This window comes from Oryx dammah, unplaced genomic scaffold (genome assembly GCF_014754425.2).
Source record: "Oryx dammah isolate SB20612 unplaced genomic scaffold, SCBI_Odam_1.1 HiC_scaffold_17, whole genome shotgun sequence".
Taxonomy (NCBI): Eukaryota; Metazoa; Chordata; class Mammalia; order Artiodactyla; family Bovidae; genus Oryx; species Oryx dammah.
Genome location: NW_024070201.1, coordinates 43,800,468 through 43,812,548, shown reverse-complemented (window position 1 = coordinate 43,812,548; position 12,081 = coordinate 43,800,468).

The following is a 12,081-nucleotide window of genomic DNA, read 5'->3' as shown; positions in this document are numbered from 1 at the left end:
GACCCCCTTCAGCGACCCCCTTCAGCGACCCCCTTCAGTGACCCCCTTCAGCGACCTCCTTCAGCGACTCCCTTCAGTGACCCCCTTCAGTGACCCCCTTCAGTGACCCCCTGCAGTGATCCCCTTCAGTGACTCCCTTCAGTGACCCCCTTCAGTGACCTTACTTAAATGTAATCTATTCAGTTATGTCCCTCTTACTCAGGATATGGAATGCTTTCTGGCCCTTTGAAGACTGTTATTTGCTTGGCTTTGTTTTTGCTCAGTTTTTTTTACTGCCTAAAGCTGCCTTGTATGAAGATATATAAACGTGCATTTCTACAAATAAAGCACCCTTGTTTCACTCGAGACTTGGGTCCCCTGCGTCCCTCCTCTCATCAACTCCAGTCCCAAGGTCCCAGTCTACAAAGACCATGACAAACAATTTTGGAGAACAGCCAATTATTGTAACTTAGAAATCTTGTCTGATATATGCAAAATAATACCAAAAAATAGCATCAAACTTTTATGACAAATTGAACGCTAAGTAGTTTAAAAATCTGATTTAGTGTTAAAGTAAATAGGAATATTTTGTAACTTAGACCCCTTTCATGTAACATTGATCAAGTTATCAACTATATTCCCAATTTTATGTAAGTATGAAATTAAAGACCACAAAAAATAAAGTGTCTGGGCTCACATTTTCTTACTAGAAACTATGGACATAAGAGGAAAGCAAATGTGGGTTAGCACTCTCCTCATTTCATTGAAAAGGCTCTGAACTAAGACATATTTAAAGATTTTTAAAATGGAACAGATAACACAATTTGAGTTTCCACAAGTATAAAAATTCAATAGATACTACTAGAGAAATGTGCACCTAAAAATGGTAAATTTTATGTAGTGGATATTTTAACACAATATAAAAATTAATAGATTAAAGTTTTTAAATTTTAAAAATAAAAGTATCAAAAAGAGACAAATGGGGAAAGATACCCAGAAAATTTTGATAAAAAACCTAATAATTCAAAGAACAGCAAAGAAAATATGTAACTGTTATGAATACTCGTTAGTTCAAAATGACTGTGTGTGGCTTGATTAAAAGTGACAACAATCTGCAGAAACACACAAAGAGGGTTTGCTTTAGATGTTTCTATCTTAGGTGATCTGTAAACTATGTAAATTAATTTTAGAGTTACAGATTTTTGCTCAGACCCTTCCTAGCCAAATACATTGGGATTTGCCCAGATGAGAAATTTGGAGGTTCATTTCTCCATGGTGCATCCTTATGACCCTGATGATTTAAGAAAAATCCCATGTTGTAGGAATTTCATACTTGTAATTTTAATGAATCCTTTCTTTCACTCTTCCTTCCTCTCTTCTTTCTCCCTATTAAATTTTCATCAAATTGTACAATTAATCATTAATTAATAAATAAACACTGGTTGAGCACCCACCAGAGTTCAACAGAAAGCAAACCTCACAGCCTAAAATGGGAAATAGGATTTCACTCCCTAACCCAGTACTTCTAACTCCTACCTCTCATACTGTGCTCTTTTTTTTTTTATTATCTCCTACTGATATTCTATGTATATTTTTTATATATAAACTAACTCTTTCACTAAACATAAACTCCAGGACAACAAAGATTATGTTTTATATTCACAATGCCTACAACAGTCTTTGACTCATAACAAATACTAAGTCAATTTTTTCTTGAATAAATGGAAAATGCAGACTCTACCTTTAAGAAATGTTATCTTTACATGAAAAGTAAAATCAATATAAATACTACTGGGAAACAAGGGGTTCAGACATTTCATTGAGGGAAGGATTATTTCTAAATGAAGGATGAAGGTGAACTACATCATAAGAACTACATCATAAGAAGTGGGGGGTGGAAGGGTAATTAGACTGGAAGGAGAGGGGAGGAAGGCTGGCTTGCTCAAGTCAGTGTATTCGATGACAACTTGCACTAGAATGAAGTCCTGCTAGCTTTGTGTGATGTTTTGAAAACCAGTTAACTGGAAGATGAGGAACCCAAGAAGAAGACTGAAAGATACAACAAGCTGAAGGCACTAAATGACACTGAGTACAGATCACAGCATATTAGCAGCCAGCAGGAGGCAAGTGCACCTATTTCTGAGTTCAGCCACAGTCACATGTCAAAATCAAATATATATATATATATATATATATAATTATGACTGATTCGCATTGTTGCATAGCAGAAATCAACACAAAATTGTAACACAATCTTCCACCAATTAAAAACATAAAACTTAAAAAAAATCAGATGTCTGTATTAACCATAATAATTATATTTTGGGTGTCAAAAATCTCCTACATTTACATATAGACACTACAGGATCACATATTTAAACTCATTTCTAATGGGGAGAAAGAACAATAACTATTCAGCTACAAATTTTATGAGTAAATAGATTTTTAAAATTAAAAAGTTTACAGAATCATATAAACAAAGTAGAAAACCTTCAAAGGACTGATTAAAAGTGTATATAAACAAAATGTTCATGGTGGAAAGAGCAATAGACCATGGCCAATCTATCTTTTCTATATAACTTAGAAAACCCTAACACTGTCTTGATAACTCTCTGACATGGAATACTTAGGTAGCACACTCTCTGGACCTTCCAGTTGAAAAAGGGTGGGTTGGACTTGTTTACCAAGTTCCTTGCAGTGACAGTCTTTAAAATTTGATTACTACTGCATGCAAAATCGGAGAAGGCAATGGCACCCCACTCCAGTACTCCTGCCTGGAAAATCCCATGGACGGAGGAGCCTGGAAGGCTGCAGTCCATGGGATCACTGAGGGTCAGACACGACTGAGCCACTTCACTTTCACTTTTCACTTGCATGCATTGGAGAAGGAAATGGCAACCCACTCCAGTGTTCTTGCCTGGAGAATCCCAGGGACAGGGGAGCCTGGTGGGCTGCCATCTATGGGGTCACACAGAGTCAGACACAACTGAAGTGACTTAGCAGCAGCACCATGCAAAATACTTTACCTCTAATTATTGCTCCAAATTTTTCTCTGAAAAGAAAAAAAAATTGATGAGCATCAGCATCAACTGACTTAAATATATAATCTGTGTCTGGTGATTCCTGAACACTGAGACAATACTTCAACAGTATCTCCAACTATCAGCGGAAGATGAACTGCAAACGGAAAACCCACCAACAAGCACACACCTGAACCTTCACTTTCTTACGTATTGAATCTGTCAGTTTAAGGTTTATAGTGCTTTGTCAGAAGTTTCACCTCTAGCCAAACCCCCTTTCTCATAAACACAACTCAATGATTCAGTGCACTGTTTCTAGAACATTACAATATTGAATCACATGCCACAGAGAACCCATCCTTGGAGAATTTGGAATCACTTTATACACGCTTTCTTGTATGTTTGCACAATAACTAAAGAGGCTTGAACTTAGGCCCTCAGGTGAGAAAGCTCAAGAGGATTAACCTAGAGCACCACTCCCTCATATTCCTACAGGGAATAAATACCTCCTCACACAAGAGACTCCCTGGTGGCTCAGAGGTTAAAGCATCTGCCTGCAATGTGGGAGACCTGGGTTTGATCCCTGGGTCGGGAAGATCCCCTGGAGAAGGAAATGGCAACCCACTCCAGTACTCTTGCCTGGAGAATCCCGTGGGTGGAGGAGCCGGGTGGGCTACAGTCCACGGGTTTGCAACTTCACTTTCACACAAGAGACTCAATGTCACCATGACATCTCTCAATAGAAGTGGAAACCATGACTTAACAAAGGTTGTAAATGGGAAAGGAAGAGAGCAATGGGGAAAAGGTGTGAGCAAAGGCAGGTGAGCAAGAGGGGGAGGAATGATCGGATGGAATGTATAATTTATGCAGGGGTGGGAAACCAATTAAGGCAGATAGATGGATATCTCATTGTAAAAAGCCTGGATATCCTCCCACCCTCCCAATAAACAACTCTTGATCATTTGTACAGGAAATATGTGAAAGTGAAAGTGATGTTGTTGTCAGTCGAGTCTGACTCTTTGCAACCCCATGGACTGCAGCCCAGCAGGCTCTTCCATCCATAGGATTCTCCAGGCAAGAATACTGGAGTGGGTTGCCACTGCCTTCAAGCCACTGAAAATTTTTGAGAAAAATGTCATTACATATGATTTCAGATAGAACTTTTGAACTGATAATCAAAATATCTGTACTTGCTAGTATATTTTGAGCAAATATTTTAACTTCCCTGATTATATTACTTTCTCTGTAAAATCATAAATTATTGATCTCATTGGGTATTTGTGAAAATCAAGGGGCTCAAAGATGAATCTAAACTGTCTTGTACAATTAAAAAGGTCATTGGCCAAAAAGTATGAAGAGATGAATGAATCTACAGGCTGGTCTTTGTCCAGAACTAGACAACGAGGCTGGAATGCGGGTTCCCTTTGTCTAATTTTATTTCTTCCTTCCTGGTGTAGACTGTTCCATTTTTAAGGAAGTTCAGCCTTCCTGGCAGCAATGAGGTTGCCAACAACACTTAGGGATTCATTCTATCTAATCTGTGTCCAGTGGGAAATGTACCACTTATGTTGAGTAAAGGAGATTTTCATCACAGAATCCAATACAAACCCCTTCTATATCATTCACCATGGTGGGATAACACTCCTTGCATATACCAATCACATGCACCAGATGTGGGGAAGCCTGTTTATGTACTTTTGATGATTCATACCCCAGCAATCCCATCACAGGGTCCTTATAAATGCTGAAATGTCATATTTCCCTGGTGGCTCAGATGGTAAAGCATCTGCATTCAATGTGGGAGACCCGGGTTCAATCCCTGAGTTGGGAAGATCCCCTGGAGTGGCAACCCACTCCAGTACTCTCGCCTGGAAAATTCCATGGACTGAGGAGCCTGGTAGGCTATAGTCCATGGGGTCGCAAAGAGTCAGACATGACTGAGAGACTTCACTTTCACTTTTCACCCCAGCAATCCCATCACAGGGTCCTTATGAATGCTGAAATGTCCTATTTCTTGATGTAGTTGATGGATGGTAACAGAAGATGTGCAGTTTTGAGATTTCATCAAGATGTAAGGCCACGAGTTATACCCTTTGCTAGGTGTACATGCCATTTCCTGGAGAAGAGGAGGCAAGAATACACATTAAGAAAAACTATCCAGGAGATCTTCCCGACCCAGGGATTGAACCCAGGTCTCCCGCATTGCAGGCAGACACTTTACTGTCTGAGCCACCAGGGAAGATATACAAAAAATATCTTAATGAGCCATATAACCACAATGGTGTGATCACTCACCTAGAGCCAGACATCCCGGAATGGGAAGTCGAGTGGGCCTTAGGAAGTATCACTACAAGCAAAGCTAGTGGAGGTGATAGTATTTCAGCTGAGTTATTTCAAATCCTAAAAGCTGATGCTGTGAAAGTGCTGCACTCAATATGCCAGCAAATTTGGAAAACTCAGCAGTGGCCACAGGACTGGAAAAATTCAGTTTTCACTCTTATCCCATAGACGGGCAATGCCAAAGAATGTTCCAGCTATCACACAATTGCACTCATTTCACATGTTAGCAAAGTAATGCTCAAAATTCTCCAAGCCAGTCTTCAACAATACATAAATCAAGAACTTCCACATGTTCAAGCTGGATTTAGAAAAGGCAGAAGAATCAGAGATCAAATCAGAGATCCAACACCCGTTGGATCATAGAAAAAGCAAGAGAATTCCAAAAGAACATCTACTTATCCTTCACTGACTACACTAAAGCCTTTGACTGTGTGGATCACAACAAACTGTGGAAAATTCTTCAAGAGATGGGAATTCTAGACCACCTTACCTGCTTCCTACAAATCTGTATGCCCATCAAGAAGCAACAGAACCAGTCCATGGAACAATGGGCTGGTTCAAAACTGGGAAAGGCGTACATCAAAGCTGTATGTTGTCACTCTGCTTATTTAACTTATATGCAGAGTACATCATGAGAAATGCTGGGCTGGATAAATCACAAGCTGGAATCAAGATTTCCAGGAGAAATATCAGTAACCTCAGATATGCAGATGACACCACCCTTATGGCACAAAGCAAAGAGGAACTAAAGAGCCTATTGATGAAGGTGAAAAGGAGAGGGAAAAGCTGGCTTAAAACTCAACATTCAAAAAATTAAGATCATGGCATCCAGTCCCATCATTTCATCGCAAATAGAAGAGGAAACAATGGAAACAGTGACAGACTTTATTTTCTTGGGCTCAGAAATCACTGCAGATGGTGACTGCATGCATGAAACTAAAAGACGCTTGCTCCTTGGAAGGACAGCTATGACAAACCTAGATAGCATATTAAAAAGCAGAGACATTATTTTGCTGACAAAAGTCCATATAGTCAAAGCTATGGTCTTTCCAGTAGTCGTGTATGGATGTGAAAGTTGGACCATCAAGAAGGCTGAGCACTAAAGAATTGATGTATTTGAATTGTGGTGTTGGAAAAGACTCTTGAGAGTCTATTGGACTGCAAGAAGATAAAACCAGTTAATCTTAAAGGAAATCAATCCTGAATATTCACTGGAGAGACTGATGCTGAAGCTAAAGACCCAATACTTTGGCCACCTGATGCAAAGCGCTGACTCACTGGAAAAGACCTTAATGTTGGTAAAGATTGAAGGCAGGAGGAGAAGGATGAGATGGTTGGATGGCATCACTGACTCAATGGACATGAGTTTGAGCAAGCTGCAGAGATGGTGAAGGACAGGGAAGCCTGGTGTGCTGCAGTCCATGGTATCACAGAGTTGGACACAACTGAGCAACTGAATAATGACAACAGTATTAGTTTAAGATCTACAACTTAATGCTTTCATACATGTATATATTGCAAAACAGTTACCACCAAAAGTTTGGATGATATTCATCACCTCACATACTTACACTTTTTTTTTCTTATAAAATGTCCTCTCTTAGTGACTTACAATATACAACACAGTATTATTAACTGCAGTCACCATACTGTATGTTACTTCCCCAGACTTTATTTACCTCATAACTGGACGTTTGTACTTTTTCACAACCTTCACCCATTTATCTCCCTCCCCACCAGTCAACTCTGCCAATCATTATGTGTTCTCTATTTTTTTTTCAGTTATTTTAGGTTCCACATAGAATTTAAATCATACAGTATTTGTCTTTATCTGTCTGACATATTTCACTCAGGATAATGCCCTTGAGTTCCATCCATGTTGTCACAAATGACAAGATTTCCTTCTTTTTATGGCTAAACAATGTAAATATGTATGTGATATGTATATTACCAAATTCAGACTTAAATTGAAGAAAGTAGGGAAAACCGCTAGACCATTCAGGTATGACCTAAATCAAATCCCTATGATTATACAGTGGAAGTGAGAAATAGATTTAAGGGACTAGATCTGATAGATAGAGTGCCTGATGAATTATAGAATGAGGTTCATGACACTGTAACAGGAGACAGGGATCAAGACCATCCCCATGGAAAAGAAATGCAAAAAAGCAAAATGGCTGTCTGGGGAGGCCTTACAAATAGCTGTGAAAAGAAGAGAGGCAAAAAGCAAAGGAGAAAAGGAAAGATATAAGCATCTGAATGCAGAGTTCCAAAGAATAGCAAGAAGAGATAAGAAAGCCTTCCTCAGCGACCAATGCAAAGAAATAGAGGAAAAGAACAAAATGGGAAAGACTAGAGATCTCTTCAAGAAAATTAGAGATACCAAGGGAACATTTCATGCAAAGATGGGCTTGATAAAGGACAGAAATGGTATGGACCTAACAGAAGCAGAAGATATTAAGAAGAGGTAGCAAGAATACACAGAACTGTACAAAAAAGATCTTCACGACCAAGATAATCATGATGGTGTGATCACTCATCTAGAGCCAGACATCCTGGAATGTGAAGTCAAGTGGGCCTTAGAAAGCATCACTACGAACAAAGCTATTGGAAGTGATGGAATTCCAGTGGAGCTGTTTCAAATCCTGAAAGCTGACGCTGTGAAAGTGCTGCACTCAATATGCCAGCAAATTTGGAAAACTCAGCAGTGGCCACAGGACGGGAAAAGGTCCGTTTTCATTCCAATCCCAAAGAAAGGCAATGCCAAAGAATGCTCAAACTACTGCACAATTACACTCATCTCACATGCTAGTAAAGTAATGCTCAAAATTCTCCAAGCCAGGCTTTAGCAATACGTGAACCATGAACTCCCTGATGTTCAAGCTGGTTTTAAAAAGGGCAGAGGAACCAGAGATCAAATTGCCAACATCCGCTGGATCATGGAAAAAGCAAGAGAGTTCCAGAAAAACATCTATTTCTGCTTTATTGACTATGCCAAAGCCTTTGACTGTGTGGATCACAATAAACTGTGGAAAATTCTGAAAGAGATGAGAATACCAGACCACCTGACCTGCCTCTTGAGAAACCTGTATGCAGGTCAGGAAGCAACAGTTAGAACTGGACATGGAACAACAGACTGGTTCCAAATAGGAAAAGGAGTACTTCAAGGCTGTATATTGTCACCCTGCTTATTTAACTTCTATGCAGAGTACATCATGAGAAACGCTGGGCTGGATGAAGCACAAGCTGGAATCAAGATTGCCAGGAGAAATATCAATAACCTCAGATATGCAGATGACACCACCCTTATGGCAGAAAGTGAAGAGGAACTAAAAAGCCTCTTGATGAAAGTGAAAGAGGAGAGCAAAAAAGTTGGCTTAAAGCTCAACATCCAGAAAACGAAGATCATGGCATCCAGTCCCATCATTTCATGGGAAATAGGTGGGGAAACAGTGGCTGAGTTTATTTTGGGGGGCTCCAAAATCATTGCAGATGGTGACTGCAGCCATGAAATTAAAAGACACTTACTCCTTGGAAGAAAAGTTATGACCAACCTAGATAGTATATTCAAAAGCAGAGACATTACTTTGCTGACTAAGGTCCAGCTAGTCAAGGCTATGGTTTTTCCTGTGGTCATGTATGAATGTGAGAGTTGGACTGTAAAGAAGGCTGAGCACCAAAGAATTGATGCTTTTGGACTGTGGTGTTGGAGAAGACTCTTGAGAGTCCCTTGGACTGCAAGGAGATCCAACCAGTCCATTCTGAAGGAGATCAACCCTGGGATTTCTTTGGAAGGACTGATGCTAAAGCTGAAACTCCAGTACTTTGGCCACCTCATGCGAAGAGTTGACTCATTGAAAAAGACTGATGCTGGGAGGGATTGGGGGCAGGAGGAGAAGGGGACGACAGAGGATGACATGGCTGGATGGCATCACTGACTCAGACTTGAGTCTGAGTGAACTCCGGGAGTTGGTGATGGACAGGGAGGCCTGGCGTGCTGCAATTCATGGGGTCGCAAAGAGTCGGACACGACTGAGCAACTGAACTGAACTGAACTGATGTATATATCTCATTTTTTATAACTTTTGATAGATACACTTAGGTTGTTTCAACATCTTGGCTAATGTAAATAGTGCTGCAGTGGTCATGGGGCAGCTATCTGTTTGAGAAAATGATTTTTCTTCCCTGACAATATATACTCAGAAGTGGAATTTCTAAGTCATATGTTAATGCTGGGCTTCCCAGGCGGTGCTAGTGGTAAAGAACCCACCTACCAACGCAAGAGACATAAAGAGATGAGGGTTTGATCCCTGGGTCAGGAAGATCCCCTGGAGGAGGGCATGGCAACCCACTCCAGTATTCTTGCCTGTAGAATCCCATGGACAGAAAAGCCTGACGGCTTCAGTCCATAGGGTCGCACAGAGACAGACACAACTGAATCGACTTAGCATGCATGCACACATTTTAATACTAGGAGCAATTATCTGACATAACTCCACACATAACATGGCTATGTTTTCCATAGCCATGCATCAGTTTATATTCCCACCAACAGTGCACAGTTCAGTTCAGTTCAGTCACTCAGTCGTGTCTGACTCTTCGCGACCCCATGAATCTCAGCACGCCAGGCCTCCCTGTCCATCACCATCTCCCAGAGTTCACTCAAATTCACGTCCATCGAGTCCATGATGCCATCCAGCCATCTCATCCTTGGTCGTCCCCTTGTCCTCCTGCCCCCAATCCCTCCCAGCATCAGTCTTTTCCAATGAGTCAACTCTTCGCATGAGGTGGCCAAAGTACCGGTGCTTCAGCTTTAGCATCAGTCCTTCCAAAGAAATCCCAGGGTTGATCTCCTTCAGAATGGACTAGTTGGATCTCCTTGCAGTCCAAGGGACTCTCAAGAGTCTTCTCCAAAACCACTCCAATCCTCATCAACACTTATCTCTTGCCTTTTTGATAAGAGCCGCTATAACAGGTGTGAAGTGATCTCATGATTTTGATTTGTAGTTCCCTTGTGATTACTGATATTGAACCCCTTTTCATGTACCTGTTGGCTATCTGTATGTCTTTTTTGGAAAATTATCTCTTCAGTTCTTCTGCCCGTTTTTTAATCAGATTGATTGTATTTTCCTGTTGAGTTGTGTGAGCTTTTTGTATATTTTACATGTTAACCCTTTTCTAGATATATGATTTGCAACTATTTTCTCCCATTCTGTAGGCTGCCTATCATTTTGTTGATGGATTCCTTTGCTGTGCAGAAGTTTCTTAGTTTGATATAGTCCTGCTGGCTAATTTTTGCTTTTGTTATTTTTTATTTTGATGTAAAATTCAAGAAATGAATGACAATGGAAAAAATGTTAGATCCCTTTAATCCCTGGTGCAAAAAATAAGGACAGTACAACCTCATGGGAAAGTGGTTCAACAAAGCAGCTACTTTCAAACAGCAATGTTAAGACAGGAAGCAAGCATTAAATGTTCCAAATGTTGCAAGAATAAGAAATTATTGTGGAGAAGATCACACTGTTAATGATGTGATTCAAGGACCATAGAAAATATACCTAAATGGCTATTCATTGATTTTCTCACAATAAAAAAAAAAAAAAAACTATTGTATGTATATAAACAAAGTGTCTGGGGGCAATTTGAACTTAGAAAGGGAAATTAACAAAAGTCTCTAAAAGCAGTGGTCTATAAGTGAAAAAATATATACTAATAGTATTGCGACACTTCAGGAAGTTTCCATGGAGTTTTCCGGTCCCCAGCCTTGGGTGAATATCTGGAAAAATATCAAAGGAAATCCTGTTTTGAATAATAACCTGAGGAATTCATGAAGTAGAAACAGTTTGGTTCCCCCAAATAACTGGATTTTGTTTACTCATCCATGAAACAGGTTTTTCACTCTAAACTGAAATCTCCTCTATTTGTTGGTCTCTTGAATCTCTACCCTGTTAGAGCAGCAGAGAGAGCCTTCAGTAGAGTCTGAAAAGTTACAATGATTTTGAAAAGTAATTCCCCAATAGCTATTAAAATTCATAAATACACATACTCTTCATCCCATCAGGCCTAGTCTGAGAAATCTATCATACAGAAACAAAAAGTCAGTACATATGACCAAATGGAAGTAGTTCTTTATTTAAATTGCATCTAAATGACAGTGATCCTGTAACAACCTGGACATTCATGATAAAAGAACAGATAAATAAATTGCTATATCACATCATCAAAGTTATGCACCTATATGGCGTTCCCAAGTGGTCCAGTAACTAAGACTCTGCCTCCAACACAAGGGATGCAGGTTCCATCCCTGGTCAGGGAGTTAAGATGCTACATGCCCTGAAGAGCAGCCAATAAAAAAGAACTTACACGCCTATAGAAAATGAATGTGAACATACTATCATAACAGAGGGACCCTGATATATTTTTAAACTTGGAAAAATCAACAAATTAAATATATTAGTATCAAGAAATGTAAACTATTTTCACCACTATTAAATTGAAATAATGTTCAGTCTGGCACTGAATCAATATCACCTGCATTCTCAGCATAGTCAGAATGTATGTAAATCCACTTTTCTTCGCCATACTTTCAACAAAACTCTTTTCATCTCACTGTTTCGCAAGCTATAGATCAGTGGATTCAGCAGAGGTGTGAGCAACGTGTAAGCCAAGGACATCAGCTTCTTGGTTTCTGGGGCGTAGCCAGATTTGGGTTGTAAGTAAGTCATACTGGCTGTGCCATAGA